The following is an 18,272-nucleotide window of genomic DNA, read 5'->3' on the forward strand; positions in this document are numbered from 1 at the left end:
GAACGGGAAAAAACACTACAAAACACAGGTAAGGAGATGTAGGCTAGGCTATACTTTACCACAAGAGTTTATGGTAAGATCTGGCGATGAGTGGAGTGTAGACCAGGTTCTTGTAGGGGTTGAAGGTGATTGCAGAACGAGGGACAGGTGTGGTGATGATGAATTGGAAACCGGTGAGTAGAGCCGCGCCCGCGTCATCGTCGGAGACGAGCGCGCCGTTCTTGTTGTTGCGCACGGGCCGATGTGCTGGGCATGTCGTGATCCGACTCTTCGCCACCGGAGTGGGAGGAGACTGCCGAGTCCGCGGAGCTGGCCGGAGACGGGGAACGCCCGGTAGTGGGGGGAAACTCCGGAGAGTCAGAGCGTTGCATGCCTGGGCCGATGCGACGTGCGGAAGAGCGCGTAGGACGCCCCGAGCGCGCAGCGGGCCCCGAGGGGAGAGAGGGAGGCGGTTGTGGAGGCGAGGGCATGCGAGCCGTAACACCCTCTCTCCAGTTTATTGTGGAGGTCGACGCGTCGGACAGTGGAGTGGGGGCAGTGCTGTCCCAGCGATCACCCACTGATGGTAAAGTCCACCCCTGTGCGTTCTTCTCCCGCCGGCTGGAGCCCGCGGAGCGTAACTACGACGTGGGCAATAAGGAACTGCTTGCTGTCCAGCTAGCCCTTGAGGAGTGGAGGCACTGGTTGGAGGGAGCTGAGGTGCCTTTCATTGTGTGGACTGACCACAAGAATCTGACATACATCGAGAATGCCAAGAGACTGAACCCGCGGCAAGCCAGGTGGGCTCTGTTTTTTGGTTGTTTCAATTTTACCATCACCTATCGTCCAGGATCCCGCAATGTCAAGCCTGACGCCCTGTCTCGCCAGTATGCTCCCCCCAACCAGGACACTGACGAACCAGACACCATCCTTCCTCCCTCATGTGTGGTGGCCGCTGTAACTTGGGAGATCGAAGGATTGGTGAAGGAGGCCCAGAGGACCCAGCCTGACCCAGGTAACGGCCCTGTTAACTGCCTGTTTGTCCCTGACCATGTCCGTCCCCAGGTCCTCCAGTGGGTTCATGCCTCCCAGTTTGCCTGCCATCCGGGGTCCAGCTGCACTCTAGCCCTTCTCAGGAGACGGTTCTGGTGGCCCTCCATGGCCCAGGACACCAGGGAGTACGTCCGGGCCTGCACGGTGTGTGCACGGAGCAAGGCCTCGCACCAACCCGCCTCCGGTCTGCTGCGCCCCCTGCCGGTCCCTGGTCACCCGTGGAGCCACATAGGTCTGGACTTCGTGACTGGACTGCCCCCTTCCCAGGGTAACACCACCATACTGACTATTGTGGACCGTTTTTCCAAGTCCGTCCATTTTGTGCCTCTGCCCAAGCTCCCCTCTGCGTCTGAGACTGTTGACCTTCTGGTGACCCACGTGGTCCGGCTCCATGGCATCCCTGCGGACATCGTTTCTGACCGAGGTCCACAGTTCACTTCCCAGGTGTGGAGGGAGTTTTGTCGGGCCATTGGGGCTTCGGTGAGTCTGTCCTCGGGTTACCATCCCCAAACCAATGGGCAAGCCGAGCGAGCCAACCAATACCTGGGGAACGCCCTGCACTGTGTCACTGGTCGTAACCCCGCTACCTGGAGCCAATACCTCCCCTGGGTGGAGTATGCCCATAACTCCCTTCCTAGCTCTTCCACTGGCTTGTCTCCGTTTGAATGCTCCCTGGGTTATCTACCACCTCTATTCCCTGAGCAGGAGGAGGAGCTCGCCGTGCCCTCAGTCCAGGTCCATCTCCGCCGCTGCCACAAGGTGTGGAGGGATGCCCGAGCCGCGCTTGTTCGTTCCACCCGTCGGAGCCAGCACCAGGCAGACCGCCATCGGACCCCGGCCCCTGTCAAGCAGCCCGGCCAGGCGGTCTGGCTCTCCTCCAAGGACATCCCCCTGCGGGCCTCGTCATGTAAGCTCACGCCCCGCTACATTGGTCCTTACAAGATAGACAGTGTGGTTAACCCTTCTGCTGTCAGACTGCAGCTGCCCCCGTCCATGAGGATACATCCCACATTCCATGTCTCCCGTGTTAAGCCTGCTCCTGTCAGCCCTCTGTGCCCGCCAGGCGACACCCCGCCACCTGTCCGGATCATCGACGACCAGCCGGCCTGGACTGTCCGACAACTCCTGGGGGCCCGTCGGCGGGGTCGGGGGTTGCACTACCTTGTGGACTGGGAGGGCTATGGGCCCGAGGAGCGGTGCTGGGTGCCCCGTAGGTTCATCCTGGACCCCTCTCTTATCCGGGATTTCCACCGTGACCATCCTGGCCAGCCCGGTCGGTCGCCAGGTGGCGCCCGTAGAGGGGGGGGTCCTGTCACGGCACCGCCGCGTCAGCCTCGTCCACCTCCTCAGCCCCCTGACCCCGGCCCGAGCCCCGGTTCAGACGCTGGTCCCCAGCCTGTCCCCCAGCCTGACCCTGTCTCTCCAGTGCCGGACTCCGTTTCCCCCAGCACCTCCCAGAGCCTGCAGCGGGAACTGCGGGCACGTCTGCGGTCACAAGCCAGACACGCCCCCGATCCACACCTGCCGTGCGTCACCTTGATTGCCTCTCCTCCACACCTCAACGCACCTGGTCCTGATCAACCAATCGCCAGCAGGATAAGAAGCCGGTCCACACAGCCCTCTGTGCCAGATCGTTGACCAACCCAGTGGGTAACACGACTCCAGCTAAATCCCTACTCCTTACTCGAGCCTGTCTCACCGTTCTTTGTTTTCATTCATCCTAGTTAACCTGCCTGACCCACGCCTGCCTGAGGACCACGAACCTGCCTGACCCACACCTGTCTGACTACCACGCTCCTGCCTGACCCACGCCTGCCTGAGTACCACGCTCCTGCCTGATCCACGCCTGTCTGAGTACCACGCTCCTGCCCGACCCACGCCTGTCTGACTACCACGTCCCTGCCTGACCCCCGCTTGCCTCTCCGACCTGATCCTGCCTGGCCATACCAAATAAACACGCCTCCGGGCTTCACCTCCAAGCCATTTTTGAGTCTGCTTTTGGGTCCTCCTCCGCTAGCCCTAACAGGAACATTGCCATGGTGCAACCCTTTCTCTCTCAGGCTGACACCGAAAGACTAATGCATACTTTCATCACAAGCAGGCTGGACTACTGCAATGCTCTACTATAAGGCCTACCAAAGAAAGCAATCTCTAAGCTACAAATGATACAGAATGCTGCAGGACGAGTCCTCACTAAGACTAGACGAAGGGCACACATCACACCAGCCTTAAAATCACTACACTGGTTACCTGTCAACTCTAGAATAGACTTTAAAATACTATTACTAGTCTATAAATCTCTCCACAGTCACGCACCAGAAAACATTTCAGACATGCTTGTCAGGTACATGCCCAACAGACCACTCAGATCCTCAGGTACTGAACTCGTAACTGTCCCAAAAGCCAGGACCAAGAAAGACGGAGAGGCAGCTTTTAGTTTCTATGCCCCCAACCTCTGGAACACCCTGCCGGAGTGCCTAAGAAGGGTCGAAACAACGGAGGTCTTCAAGCAAGATCTCAAGACGTACCTTTTTGGCCTAACCTACAATCACTAGCCAGGACCTTGAGACACAGAAAGGCAGCCTCAAACCTACCTGTGAATCCTCTGTATACATTGGTGTATATCCTGCTATGCACTCTATGTATATCAAGTTGTGTACAGAAGCTGGTTGCCCTGAAACAGGCTTGTTCTGTTCTGATATCTGTGTTGCTTCAAAGGCTCAGCATGCTACTAACCGTTTTCTGTCTCCCCTAGTGCCTCTCTCTCTCCCTCCTACCTTCTAACCAGGTCCAGTGGATGCCCCACTGTCACCCGCACACCACCCTGAGTCCGATAGATACCCCCGTGTCAGCTGTGGATGTCGTAGTATTTAGTTAACACACACACACACGTACACACATCAGTCCACATCCGGCTTAGGCCTGGACCTGGGCCCAGTCCCCCTTCCCCTCACCCTAACCCGGGTCCGTATCCTTTTCCTACCCCCTCTCTACCCCAACCCCTGCCTCTATCTGGGCCCAGGCACATTCACGCACACACAGACATACACCAGTGTTTGCCATGTCTCTCCTATTATGTTTTTAGCCTCTCTTACTCTGAAAATGTAATTTAATGTAATTTATTGCTTTATAAATGTTCTTAGCCGGTAGACAAACATACTCCAGGAGCTTGCTCGATTTCCTTGTTGAGAGGGATCAGGGAAGAATTTGTACAGCTCACTTTTTGCTTCCCTCTGGAATATGTAGGGATGGGATGTACAGTATCCCCACCTCCCTTGTTCTCTGTAAAGCGCATTGTGTTGCCTCTGGGTATGAAATGCGCTATACAAATACAGCTTTGATTGATTGATTGATTGATACCACTTCATATCACAGCGAGCATACTGTAGCTATACAGCTCTTTACAACACAGGACAGTAGGTCTATACCTAGCTGTACAGCACTTTACAACATACAACAGTAGTCATATACCTACTGTAGCTACTGTATACAAGTACTTTACAATACAGCACAATAGACCTATACCTAGCAGCACATTAGGCCTATATTTAGATATACAGGACTTTCCAACACAGCACGGTAGGCCTAGCTGGATAACACTTTACAAAACAGAAATCAAAAGAATCAAGTATTATTATTATTATTATTATATTTATCTGCCCCAGTCTGACTGAAGTCCTATAAAGCAACTGGTTATTCACCAGATCACTGATGAAGAGGAGGTTCACCCAGGATCTCATATTACCCAGAGCCATCACTGCTAGTCCTCTAATCAACCAGTATCAACACATCATTTATATGACAACTTGGTTAAACAAAGCTCAGAGAGCAATATGTACTCTATTCTGTCTTCAATTGGGGGTGTTTTTGTCAAAGAATGAATACAGAATAATTGTAGAAAATTCTTACTCTAAAGTTTATCCCCATTATGGACTTACTTGTTTTCTCTAAGTCAGTGTGTCAGATCCAGAAGTCACTAGCTACTCTGATGAGGTGGAATGGATCACTGACTGTTTAAGTGTCTGCGTCAGCAACGTCTACTATGACATCATAAAAGCAATGGGAGATGTAACGTGGCGAGGCGCCCTCTAGTGGTCTTGATAGGGGTGTGGAAGTGTTGGAGTCGGACTGATGAGTGCATTTATGAAATAGGATATCTACATTAGGTAAACACGGGTGTAATTAATAAAAAGGCGAGGTTGCTGCGAGTGGTTGCTAAGCAAAGCGTTCACTAAGTGTAGTCACAAGCACCAACCCCCCTCTCCCCCCACCGGGACGGCTCCCTCTCTCCTCCCCGATAGGTAGATTTGGGTAGCGTTCTTTGAGCGCGAAGGACGACCGAGAGGCGAGATTGGCGTTCGTTCAAGTAATAATAAAAAAAGAGTCCCATAGCCATTGAATTGGTAGTAGGCTATTTTGAGGTTGGTCATTTCTCCGAGTGAGAATTGTGAAGCGTGGCGAGTGAGCGTGAGAATAGGCTGCTATGCGTGTCTGAGACTTGGCAGCCCCGGGTTTCACTGATCTAGCGGTCAGTAAATTCGACCAAATTTCAAGAGGTGGACATCACTGGATTCATCTCGGCATACAGATAATTCAAGAGCAATTGACTCATGTTTACGAAGCACACCAACATAGTGCTCTGATCAGCTGCACTCTCCAGTGAAGTTCTCAAAACGCGACAGATGCCCGGATCCGTAGCCTAGATCTCATTGTATTACAGTAATTTAGCAGACGCGTTTATCCAAAGCAACTAACAATAATTGCATTTAACGTAGGAAAAGCCAATGTAGGCTACTAGCCTACTAGGCTACTTGCCAGAACTCACAAGTGCATCTCCTTTCTGAAACAAGTGACTAAGAGCATAATCTAGTGCTGAAAGCAAAGTGCAAGAATAGCAATCTAAAATACAATAGAGGGATCGTTGTAGTTCTCTCTGTAAAATAACTACAACGTAGACCTAAATTAAAGAAATAAAAAGTACCTTTGAGAAACCGCACATTATTGCGGCGGAATTTGATATTGTTAGTAGCCTAGTTTATGGCTTTGTCAATCCATTGATATCGATTTATAATTATTTCAAGTTTTTCTCCCTATGCAAAAGATGGGGCGGTTGTGTGAACCCAACCAGTAGAGAGCGTAGTTTTACGCTTTGGCTCCCTTGAACATAGATGGTGAAGTGGGCTATCTGGAGCGTACAGGGAACACAGTAGGCTAATGCTGATGATTTCTGTCACGGGCAGCATACACTGCATACCCTCAGTCCCCTAATAGGTCTTATTTCATTTCAACTTGGCTATTAACTTGATGGAGCATGTTACATTTGAGCAATATGATGATAATATGGCTAAAAGGTAGGCTACAATATGTCACAGTGCACTGGCTACTGCTATCATGTACAGTACTCCTACACATAGTAACTTCAGTTTTACAAGATGCCACAGTGCACTGGCTACTGCTATCAATACGATACAGTACAGTGCTCCTAAAATACCTATGTTATATACAGATGCCCTCAGCTGCAGGATCATCTCCTTTAATGATTTTACCTCTTTTGAATACCACGCTATGTTCTTAAAATGCCAGCCCCCAGTTCTGGCAGTAACCGTGTATAGGCCTCCTAAACAATGACCTGCCTTCTCTACCGTATATTCAGAACTCCTGTCCATTGTTACGGTTTCACCTCCACACACGCCCCCCTCCTCCGCCTCTCCACAACCCTCCACCTCTGTGCCTACCTCACACGCCCCCTGCAGCTCGGCACGGGCACTGAGGGCGCTCCAACGACAGCTGAAATGAGTTGAGCTGATGGGCGAATGAGCTTATGGCCGGATCACTGCACACCTGCTGCCACCTTCTCATGAACCCCCTCTACCTACAAGATGCCGGTTTCTCCAGCCATTCATCGCCAGATCTTCCCTAAGAAACGCCTGGCAAGTATCGTAGTTGTTAAACAAAGTATTTCTGCTTATATATATGTGTGTTTGTGTGCTCTCTGGACCACGGCACCCCAAGGCTTACTCGTTTCTCCGTGTTCCCTACAGAACGACCAGGTGTGCTGTGATCCGGCTTGCCTGCCCATCACTCTGCCCGCCACCCACTGCAGCTGCTCCAACCGGCCTCAACCTCCAGCCTGCCAGGCTCCCAACCTGAGCCATCCGGGCACTACCTTCCCTCCCAGCTCCAGCAATAAACGCCCTGCTGGGCAAAGAGCTTCCTGCCTCCTGTGTCGTGCACTTGAGCCCCGTAGCTAACTAGCCTTAACAGTCCATCATCCATACAAATTATGACACCCTTGATCTAGTGATTACTAAGGGCCTGACTATCACTGTCTCCTCTATTAGTGACCTCGCTCTCTCTGACCATTTCTGTATCTTCTTCACTGCATTGGTTCCTAAAGTCAAAAGTAGTACTAGCGCTTTATCAAGAAACGTTATCTAACCTCCGCAGTATCCGATAGTTTTAGAGAAATAATGATCACAAACAATTTATCAACTCCAGAAGTGGGGCCGTCAGGCACTATTGAAGACTTAGCATCCGCCTTTAACACCAGAGTAGGGGCAGCCTTGGATTCTGTAGCACCTATTAAACGGAAAAAGATCACAGCCAATCATAAAGCTCCATGGCGAAATGAGGAAACAAATCAACTAAAGAGAACCTGCAGAAGATCTGAGCGTATATGGAAAAAGACCAAGCTACAGGTCCACCATGATATTCTCAAAGAACATCTCGCTGCCTTTGATAAAGCAATAAGAAATGCAAGGAAAGACCACTTCTCAAAATTCATATCTATCAACCGCAATAATTCAAGAGTGCTCTTCTCAACAATTGATAGCCTAATAAACCCTGCCGTAAAAACACCAGATAACCTTCTCTCTACCTCCAAATGTGAGGAATTTGCAGCTTACTTCAGAGATCATCATCATCATCATCATCTTCATCCGCTTATCCAGGGTCGGGTCGCGGAGGCAGCAGCTCCAGCAGGGGGCCCCAGACATCCCTTTCCCTAGCAGCATCAACCAGCTCGGCCTGGGGAATCTTTAGCCGCTCACAGGCCAGTGCGGAGATGTAGTCCCGCCACCTAGTCCTGGGTCTACCCCGCGGCCTCCTCCCAGCCGGACACACCTGGAACACCTCCCTAGGGAGGCGCCCAGGAGGCATCCTCACTAGATGCCCGAACCACCTCAACTGGCTCCTTTCGACGCAAAGGAGCAGCGGCTCTACTCCGAGTCTCTCCCGGATGACTGAACTTCTCACCCGATCTCTCAGGGAGACCCCAGCCACCCTCCGGAGAAAACTCATTTCGGCCGCTTGTATCCGTGATCTCGTTCTTTTGGTCATGACCCATCCTTCATGACCATAGGTGAGGGTGGGGACGAAGATAGACCGGTAGATCGAGAGCTTTGCCTTTTGGCTCAGCTCTCTTTTCGTCACAACAGTGCGGTAAAGCGACTGCAGAACCGCACCAGCTGCTCCGATTCTCTGGCCAAACTCCCTCTCCATGGTTCCCTCACTCGTGAACAAGACCCCCAGATACTTGAACTCCTTCACTTGGGGTAAGGACTCATTTCCTACTCGGAGCGGACAGGCCACCGGTTTCCTGCTGAGAACCATGGCCTCAGATTTAGAAGTGCTTATTCTCATCCCAGCCGCTTCACACTCAGTTGCGAACCTATCCAGAGAGTGCTGGAGGTCGCAGGCAGCTGATGCCATCAGGACCACATCATCTGCAAAAAGCAGTGACGTGATCCCCAGCTCACCGAACTGCAAACCCACCTCCCCCCGGCTACGCCTCGATATCCTGTCCATGAAAATCACAAACAGGATTGGTGACAAAGCGCAGCCCTGGCGGAGGCCAACACCCACCGGAAAGGAAGACGACTTACTGCCGAGGACCCGGACACAGCTCTCGCTCTGGGTGTACAGGGATTGGATGGCCCTAAGTAGGGACCCCCTCACCCCGAGCCATGTCGGACCCAAGTGAGACTCCTGGGCAGGCAGGCGGATCCCCGCCCCCTCCCCACATACCGCCGCTGATCCACTCGGTAGTTTCCGCCCACACTACCCAGCTGGCTTCCCTTAATGCGGAGCTAACCAGGGCGTTCAGCCAGGTTACCGGGGAGATTGGGTCCCTCTGTGGGTCCTCCAGGGCCACCACGGAGGCCCTAGCCTCCCTCGCCGGCCAGGTGGCCGCCCTCGCCCGGTCGGTCAACCAGCCGCTCGCCTTCCCCACGCCTCCAGCGGCTGACGGTTCCCCTCCCGTGGCTGACCGCCCCGAGCCCAGTCCCGCGGCTCCCCCTCACGCTCAGGCCACTCCCCCTGATCCCCGCTGCGAACCCAACCTTCCCTGCCCCAGGCCGTTCGGAGGGGAGTTCGAGCTGTGTCGGGGGTTCCTCGGCCAGTGCGAGCTCCTGTTCCGCCACCAGCCCTCCCGCTACGGTTCTGGGGAGGCCAGGATTGCCCTCGTGATGTCTCTGCTCACCGACCGGGCCCTCCGCTGGGCCATTGCGGCGGCTGGCAGTGGCTCCCGGCTCTCGGTGGACTACCAGGCGTTCATCACTGAGTTCCGCCTGGTGTTTGACCACCCCGCCGATGGGCCGGATGCTGCCAGCCGCCTCCACACCATCGCCCAGGGGACTCGGTCGGTGGCAGATTACACTCTGGAGTTCCGCATTCTGGCAGCGGACAGCGCATGGGACGACACCGCACTCCGGAGCGCGTATAGGAGGGGCCTGAGCGAGGCCATCAAGGACCTCATCATCCGGGACCGGCCTACCTCTTTCGCTGCACTGGTCTCCCTTGCGCTGCTTATGGATGAGCGGCTCCGGGAACGCCGCGTGGAGCGCGCCCAGCGCTCTGGGGGGACCCCCAGACCCCCTCCCGGAGGCTCACCCAGTGGCAGCAGCGGTCGTCGGGAGAGCGCCCCCCCTCCTCTCGCCGCGTCTCCGGGTCATTTCTCCTCCACCTCGCGTGAGGAGGAGGAGCCCATGCAGCTGGGCCGGTCCCGGCTGTCCCAGGAGGAGCGGGAGCAGAGGATGCGGGACCGCCTGTGCCTCTACTGCGGGAGACCAGGACATCAGATCCGAGCATGTCCCACGCGGCCAAAAGACCAGGCTCACTAGGTAAGGGAGTACTAGTGAGCCTTATCAACCTCCCACGGGGTGCACAAGAGCCAAGCCATCTGTTTCCGGTTACACTCACTTGGGGTAAGGACTCTCTCTCTGTTGGTGCGTTACTCGACTCGGGGGCGGACGAGAGCCTGATTGATGTCACCTTGGCTCGCCAAGCAGGCATCCCTCTCGTTCCCCTCGAGCGCCCTCTCACGGCTCAGGCACTAGACGGGCACTCCCTGGGGCGCATTACACACACCACGACCTCCCTCACCCTCACCATATCCGGTAATCACAGTGAACAGATTAGGTTTATGGTTACGCACGCTCCCACTTCACCCCTGGTGTTGGGCCGACCCTGGTTTGCCAGGCACGAACCTCATGTATCCTGGGCCTCTGGGCGGATCTTGGGGTGGGGCGCCCCAAGCGGTTCTCCGCCCAGCGGTTCCGGTTCTGTGCCTGCGGCCCCGGTTCTCACGGGCGTGCCCTCCTGCTATCACGATTTGGCAGCCGTGTTTAGCAAGGAGAGCGCGCTTTCACTTCCCCCTCACCGGCCATATGACTGCGCCATAGACCTCCTCCCGGGGGCCCCCCTACCTGTCGGCAGGTTATATAACCTGTCCGTCCCTGAGAAGGAGGCTATGCGCAGCTATATCGCTGAGTCCCTAGCCTCAGGCATCGTAAGACCATCGTCTTCCCCGGTCGCGGCGGGCTTCTTTTTTGTGAAAAAGAAGGATGGCAGCCTGAGACCCTGTATTGATTTCCGCGCCCTAAACGACATCACTATCAAAAACAAGTATCCACTCCCCTTACTTAACTCCACATTCGAGCCACTCTCGCACGCCACTGTGTTCACCAAGCTCGACCTTAGGAATGCTTACCACCTGGTGCGGGTTAGGGAGGGGGATGAGTGGAAGACGGCCTTTAACACCCACCTAGGGCATTTCGAGTACCTCGTCATGCCCTTTGGCCTCACCAACGCCCCGGCCGTCTTCCAGGCTCTGGTCAATGATGTGCTCAGGGACATGCTCAATACCTTTGTGGTGGTATACCTTGACGACATCCTTGTGTTCTCCCGTTCCGAGGTGGAGCACCGCCAGCATGTCCGCCTGGTCCTGCAACGGCTGCTGGAGAACCGGCTCTTCGTGAAGGCCGAGAAGTGCGTGTTCCACGCCGCCTCCGTGGAGTACCTGGGTCACATCGTGGAGAAGGGGCAGGTGCGCGCTGACCCCAAAAAGGTGCGTGCGGTCGAGGAGTGGGCGCGACCCGCTGACCGCACTCAGCTCCGGCGGTTTCTCGGTTTTGCCAACTTTTACCGCCGGTTCATCCGAGGCTTCAGCCGGGTCGCTGCCCCCCTCACGGCACTGACCTCCACTCTCCGCCCCTTCTCCTGGTCCCCGGAGGCGGAGACCGCCTTCTCGGCCCTGAAAGAGCGGTTCACGACGGCTCCGGTGCTCTCTCTGCCCGACCCCGACCGTCAGTTCCTCGTGGAGGTCGACGCCTCCTGGACCTCCCTCGCTCCGCGGGCCTGCCGCCGCTCCGCCTCCTCTCACCACCAGAGACCGCCAGAGTTCCCGGACCCTTCCCGCCACCTCTCGTAGGGCCTCGCAGCACATTCACAAACACATTCCGGCTGATACCCATACCACACACACCGCACCCACACACCCCTCTTTGTTTCCCCATCTCATGTACATACCACACACACGCATCCATACATACCCCCCATTGGTTTGCACCTCCCCCATTTTGTTGTGGCACCAGTTCTCCCCATTTTATTATTTATTAAACGGCCAAGTGCCAACCACTCCCCTCTGTCTGCCTGTTCTGTCCGGGGGTCTCACTACACGGGTCCAGGGTCCGCGTTCCGGCCCCTGACACTCTTCCTCCATGTAATGGACACCAGATAACCTGCTCTCTACCTCCAAATGTGAGGAATTTGCAGCTTACTTCAGAGATAAGATTATGAATATTAGGAGGAAAGTCACCCAGGAAAGGCCATGCATCCTGTTCACAGATCCTCTTCCTCCATGTAATGGACATATGAGCTTGTTTACACTGGTGGACACAGAAATGTTGAGAAAAGTAGTATCCAAACTCAAATCCTCCACAAGCCTGCTGGACCCCATCCACACTGATTTTTTCAAAACAATTTTTGACTCTGTATCCTATGACATTTTAGCCATTGTTAATGACTCCCTATCTACAGGTGTCTTCTCACCAATACTTAAAACTGCTTTGGTGAGACCCGTGCTGAAGAAAAACAACTTAGACACTTCAGTTCTTAGCAATTTTAGACCAATCTCCAACCTTCCCTTTTTGAGTACAATTCTGGAAACTATTGTTTTCAAACAGATTAATGATTTTCAAACAGATTAATGATTTCCTAGCTACAAGTTCTACGCTTGACCTTTTCCAGTCCGGCTTTCGCGCCCATCATAGCACAGAGACGGCATTAGTCAAAGTTGTAAATGACCTCAGAATTAATGCTGACTCCAAAGAGCTCTCTGTTCTCATCCTCCTGGACCTGAGTGCAGCCTTTGATACTATAGATTATGCAATCCTCATCAAAAGACTGGAGAAGTGGGTTGGCCTCTCCGGTCCAGTCCTTAATTGGCTTAGGACCTATCTAACCGGTCGTGATTTCTTCGTTGCCCTCGGTGACCATAGCTCAGGAAAGATCCCTATGACCTGTGGGGTGCCCCAAGGATCGATCCTAGGACCTCTACTCTTCAGCCTGTACATGGTGCCCCTTGGCAGTGTCATCCGGAGGCACAACATTAGCTACCATAGCTACGCAGATGATACCCAACTCTATATTTCTGTAACACCCAGTAACTACAGCTTGATTGACTGCCTTGTCATGTGTATTACGGATATAAATGTATGCATGTCACATCATTTCCTCCAACTAAACCAGGACAAAACAGAAGTACCGATCATTGGAGAAAAAGCTGAAAGAGAGAAACTATCTGCACATTTAAAAACTCTGGAAATTGACACCAAATGCCAGGCTAAAAACCCAGGTGTCATACTTGACTCAGATCTTAATTTCGAAAACCACATCATGAATATTACAAAGACATCTTTTTACCACTTAAAAGAAAATGCTCGTTTTTGACAACCTGGACCTTATTTACGACATATTATAAGAAGTTTGACTCACCCAGATCACTTTTGTGTTGTTCGGAGGCCTGTAGAAGAAATTTAAAATCCAGCGCGAGCCAGTATATCCATGTAATGGCGTGAGCTATTCTCCCTCACATTCTCTGCGCTACGATCGGATTGTTGCTGACGAATGACGACGACAATATTCTCGACACCAACAACGATCGTAGCGCAGAGAATGTGAGGGAGAATAGCCAGTCTGCGCGCTGGCCTGTGCGCATGCGTGCTGGAGCAAGTGGGGGAGAGCCGTGTAAAGATCATATTACAGAGGCTAAAGACCCCGTGTTTGAAAACCAAAACAACAATGGCTCCCGTTGAGGAATCTCAACTGTCGATTCATGAAATCTGATTGATGAAAACAACCGTTTAGCGGCCGAAAATGGATTTTGAGAAACTGCATTCCCTTTGCCCCTTCCGACGCCATTACATGGATATACTGGCTCGCGCTGGATTTTAAATTTCTTCTACAGGCCTCCGAACAACACAAAAGTGATCTGGGTGAGTCAAACTTCTTATAATATGTCGTAAATAAGGTCCAGGTTGTCAAAAACGAGCATTTTCCTTTAAGGAACATTGCCATGGTGCAACCCTTTCTCTCTCAGGCTGACACCGAAAGACTAATGCATACTTTCATCACAAGCAGGCTGGACTACTGCAATGCTCTACTATCAGGCCTACCAAAGAAAGCAATCTCTAAGCTACAAATGATACAGAATGCTGCAGCACGAGTCCTCACTAAGACTAGACGCAGGGCACACATCACACCAGCCTTTAAATCACTACACTGGTTAAGTCTATTCTGTCAACTCTAGAATAGACTTTAAAATACTATTACTAGTCTATAAATCTCTCCACAGTCACGCACCAGAAAACATTTCAGAAATGCTTGTCAGGTACATGCCCAACAGACCACTCAGATCCTCAGGTACTGAACTCGTAACAGTCCCAAAAGCCAGGACCAAGAAAGACGGAGAGGCAGCTTTTAGTTTCTATGCCCCCAACCTCTGGAACACCCTGCCGGAGTGCCTAAGAAGGGTCGAAACAACAGAGGTCTTCAAGCAAGATCTCAAGACGTACCTTTTTGGCCTAGCCTACAATCACTAGCCAGGACCTTGAGACACAGAAAGGCAGCCTCAAACCTACCTGTGAATCCTCTGTATACATTGGTGTATATCCTGCTATGCACTCTATGTATATCAAGTTGTGTACAGAAGCTGGTTGCCCTGAAACAGGCTTGTTCTGTTCTGATATCTGTGTTGCTTCAAAGGCTCAGCATGCTACTAACCGTTTTCTGTCTCCCCTAGTGTCTCTCTCTCTCCCTCCTACCTTCTAACCAGGTCCAGTGGATGCCCCACTGTCACCCGCACACCACCCTGAGTCCGATAGATACCCCCGTGTCAGCTGTGGATGTCGTAGTATTTAGTTAACACACACACACACGTACACACATCAGTCCACATCCGGCTTAGGCCTGGACCTGGGCCCAGTCCCCCTTCCCCTCACCCTAACCCGGGTCCGTATCCTTTTCCTACCCCCTCTCTACCCCAACCCCTGCCTCTATCTGGGCCCAGGCACATTCACGCACACACAGACATACACCAGTGTTTGCCATGTCTCTCCTATTATGTTTTTAGCCTCTCTTACTCTGAAAATGTAATTTAATGTAATTTATTGCTTTATTAATGTTCTTAGCCGGTAGACAAACATACTCCAGGAGCTTGCTCGATTTCCTTGTTGAGAGGGGTCAGGGAAGAATTTGTACAGCTCACTTTTTGCTTCCCTCTGGAATATGTAGGGATGGGATGTATCCCCACCTCCCTTGTTCTCTGTAAAGCGCATTGTGTTGCCTCTGTGTCACGGCACCGCCGCGTCAGCCTTGTCCACCTCCTCAGCCCCCTGACCCCGGCCCGAGCCCCGGTTCTGACGCTGGTCCCCAGCCTGTCCCTGTCTCTCCAGTGCCGGACTCCGTTTCCCCCAGCACCTCCCAGAGCCTGCAGCGGGAACTGCGAGCACGTCTGCGGTCACAAGCCAGACACGCCCCCGATCCACACCTGCCGTGCGTCACCTTGATTGCCTCTCCTCCACACCTCAACGCACCTGGTCCTGATCAGCCAATCAACGCACCTGGTCCTGATCAGCCAATCGCCAGCAGGATAAGAAGCTGGTCCACACAGCCCTCTGTGCCAGATCGTTGACCAACCAACCTAGTGGGTACACGTCTCTAGCTCCCTGCCTCGTCTGTTTTTGAACCTTGCCTTACCCTGTTCTCCCTGTCTTCTGCCCCCTACCCCGCTCCTGCCTGACCCACGCCTGTACGACAACCCTGCTCCTGCCTGACCCACGCCTGTACGACAACCACGCTCCTGCCTGACCATCGCCTGTACGACAACCCCGCTCCTGCCTGACCATCGCAATTTAGGTTTAGTCTATTTCTATAGGATGTTCTGTTTCTGTGAATTTCTGTGTTGATATTTTCAGATTTTCCTGGAGTGCATTGTGTGGGCTACCAAGGAGTGGTTGCCCCTCGCCAGCATGAAGCTATGAACTGTGTGGAGTCACGAATGACTTGAGAGTCATTCCTGGACATTTCTGGAGTGTTCTCCCTGTTTCAGACGGGACAACTGTCGTTCCGGGAGTGATGGGTGAATGCCGAACCAGGAGGCGGGCACAGGACCGGAGGTGTAGATGGAGGTTACCGGCCTGTTTCCCTACAGATGGGCGATCTGTGGTTCGTTGGATGCAGGACCAACGCCATGTCACCGACTCACTGTGAGCGACAGATAAGTATGAAACAGGGAAGAGACCATTTTGTCCGAAGCGGTGCCCAATTCTCTGTCCTCAAATGCAGAAGAGGGAAGTTTTAGATATACAAATTTTAGCTATACAAATGAAGCTTTGATGGATTTTTGGAATTAGTTAATTGGAAATGAAGCCAGTTCATTTTAGTGTCATTTCATTTGAGTGATGCATTTTTTTTCCCCTCATCTCTGTTTTATCCTGACTTCAGGGAATTTGTTTCTACCCTTAGAGGGGTGTTGTTTTGTTGAGACGAGAATGTGGTTATTTTATTTTATTTCATAAAATCGCGAGAGAAATTCTAGAGCCAAATCCAATTGCCTTGATCATGACTGGGGACTGGGCGTGTTAAAGTCATTCTAACACTGCCCCTGATGTCACTGTAGGCTACTGCAGACTGGCTCTAATGACACTTGAACAGACACCCTGTTTAAGTTTTCCTGACTGAATAACAACATTTTTCCCCAAAGCAGGAGCTTGCGCTTAACCATGTTTCTGAGTATCTCCAACAGACTTCGAATAACCGTTCCTGACCAAAGAGGGGAACGGGGAGACCAGACCAGAGGACTCTCCTTTTGCTCTTCTGTTTTGTCTCTGTTGTCTCTCTCATCTGTGGATCCACAGACGGAGCACTTCATCAGGCTGTACTGGGGGAGCGGGAGCACCGAGGTGGCCCTCCAGCAGCACGACCCGGGCCGGCCCTACGTGGAGCAGTACAGGGATGGACCGGGTTCAGTTCAAGAGCCTGTACGTGCTGCTGGCGCCCTGGCTGTGTGGTGTCCACACGGACACCGTGTCCCACCGCACCTTCACCCTGCTGAACCAGGACAGGGACTCCCTCCTCACCTTCCGAGAGCTCGCTGGCTGACCGCTCTATGTAGACCTGCCCAATGAGGAGACAAGAGACTACCAGGAGCAGATGAGCAGCCTGAGAACAGGCCAGAAAACATGGAAGAGAAGTAGATGTTGCGGGAGGAACCTACCCGTCAAAATCACATCTCTCCTGGGGATTGGGTCCTGGTCCGCGACCACAGACGAAGGAGCTGTAACTCGCCGAGGTGGCTCGGGCCGTACCAGGTTCTACTCACCACGCAGACAGCGATCAAAGTAGCTGAGAGGACTTCGTGGATCCATGCAAGCCATTGCCGACGGGTCCAAGCAGCAGAGGACGGTCCACCAGGGGATCGCCAACACCAGGAGATCAAGGATGCAGCTGAACCAGAGGGCTCAGAGGCCAAAGCCATGGGCTGCCACACTGTCCTCTCCTCTGACGAGGAATCGGAGGAAAAATGACCTTGCTGGTCACCTCCTTCTCATGGTCGTTATGATGGCAACATGGAGAAACTCCACAGCCATGACCTCACAAGATGCACCACACAGGCACACACACCTGCACACACTGCAACCAACATTGAACATAACTGATTCAAACAACGCTACATTGAAGTTGCGATCTAGAAGAGAAGACGCCTTGCATTCCCCAGTGACATTCTATTGCCCAAAAGAGAAGTGTCACCTAAATGACTGTTGGATATACACTGTGAACAAGAATGACTGGACTCTGTTACACTCTACAGATGTCAAAATCCAAGACGATGAGCAATCGGAGAGTGACCTTGACAGTCACCGCCACACTGTCCTCTCCTCTGATGAGCAATCGGAGAGTGACCTTGACAGTCACCGCCACACTCTCCTCTCCTCTGATGAGCAATCGGAGACTGACCTTGCCGGTCACCTCCTTCTCGTGGTTGTGGTATGACAACGTGGACAATCTCAACAGCAATGACTGCACCTCTAATCGCACACACTGGAACCTACATTAAACATTCAGAGACGCACACATGGAAGCTATGTTCCATAGGACATCACATGCGATTATTCACAACAAGAGTGAATGAACTTTGAAATTATCTTGAAAAAATATCATATTTGTTTACAAGAGTTACAATGGTTGAAACATGAGTTGATAAATAAGTTTGGGTTTTTCCTCTAAATTGACCAAGAGGTTTTTTGCCCTTCTTACACTGGTAACCATTTATCTTTTTTGCCTTGTTAAATCAAGGTTTTTTGGTGAATGGTTGTCCACTCTTAGACTATAAATAGTATATAATCATGTCATCTTTTTTACCTTGTTTCCTGTCAAATTTCTGAAACAAGGGGTTTTGGTGC

Source organism: Borostomias antarcticus (genome assembly GCF_949987555.1).
Source record: "Borostomias antarcticus genome assembly, chromosome: 27".
Classification (NCBI taxonomy): domain Eukaryota; kingdom Metazoa; phylum Chordata; class Actinopteri; order Stomiiformes; family Stomiidae; genus Borostomias; species Borostomias antarcticus.